This window comes from Octopus bimaculoides, chromosome 17 (assembly GCF_001194135.2).
Source record: "Octopus bimaculoides isolate UCB-OBI-ISO-001 chromosome 17, ASM119413v2, whole genome shotgun sequence".
Taxonomy (NCBI): domain Eukaryota; kingdom Metazoa; phylum Mollusca; class Cephalopoda; order Octopoda; family Octopodidae; genus Octopus; species Octopus bimaculoides.
The window spans coordinates 34,980,373-34,981,264 of NC_068997.1; the positions used below are offsets into that span (position 1 = coordinate 34,980,373).

At 37.7% G+C, this 892-nt stretch overlaps 1 long non-coding RNA gene across 1 annotated transcript in view; it reads left to right on the forward strand.

Annotated features, from left to right (window-relative positions):
- The first annotated feature begins 214 nt into the window (after positions 1–214).
- LOC106876638 (uncharacterized) overlaps positions 215–892 on the forward strand; it is a 41,432-nt gene continuing 40,754 nt past the window's right edge. The window contains exon 1 of the long non-coding RNA XR_008265805.1: positions 215–340. This is a non-coding gene — a long non-coding RNA (uncharacterized LOC106876638). The remainder of the gene's footprint in view (positions 341–892) is intronic.

Here is an 892-nt window from a genome sequence, read left to right on the forward strand (position 1 = left end):
CAAAGGTATATTTTCTTTGGATCAAGTGTACATATAGATTAGATTTGACTTCTTTTAAACATTAAAAGCAATGCAAAGTAATTTACATAATAAAGGAAAACAGAACTTGCATGCAATGATCATCACCCCACCCCGTTCCGTGTCGGTATTTACATTTCCTTTTTTAAGTTCACTCTTTAAACATTGGAGTACCACAGGAACATCTGACTCGTGGAAGCCACTTAGCTTTTCGACAGATTAAATGAGATGAGGTTATAAAAATGACTGCAAATTTACACCTGAGCATTTCAACTTTTCAAAATAGCATTCACATCTACTGAGCAGAAAAATCCAAATTGAGGTAAGATCTAATATTATATATCAAGAACTAATATGTTGTGTGTGTGTGTGTGTGTGTGTGCGTGTGCGTGTGCGTGTGTGTGTGTGCGCGTGTGTACTTTTTTTCGTTTAGAAGTTTCAATGATTGAACTGCAACCATAGTGGAACAGTATTTTAGAGGGTTTTATGTTATCGAATCGCATTTATCATACCAAGGTTTACTTGAGTAACATAACACAAATAATTTTTGTTCGACACTCAGATACATACACAACCACATGCGCACATGCATTCGTAAGTACGCAAGTATATATATATATACACATATATACGACGGGCTTCTTTCAGTTTCCGTCTACCAAATCCACTCACAAGGCTTTGGTCGGCCCGAGGCTATAGTAGAAGACACTTATCCAAGGTGCCACGCAGTGGGACTGAACCCAGAACCATGTGGTTCGTAAGCAAGCTACTTCATTTCATTCAATTTGCCATAAAGGCAGTACACAGAGGAGTAGCTACAGGCTGGACAAACACATTAATGAGATGAGATGAATCATGAGTAAGATGGTATTAA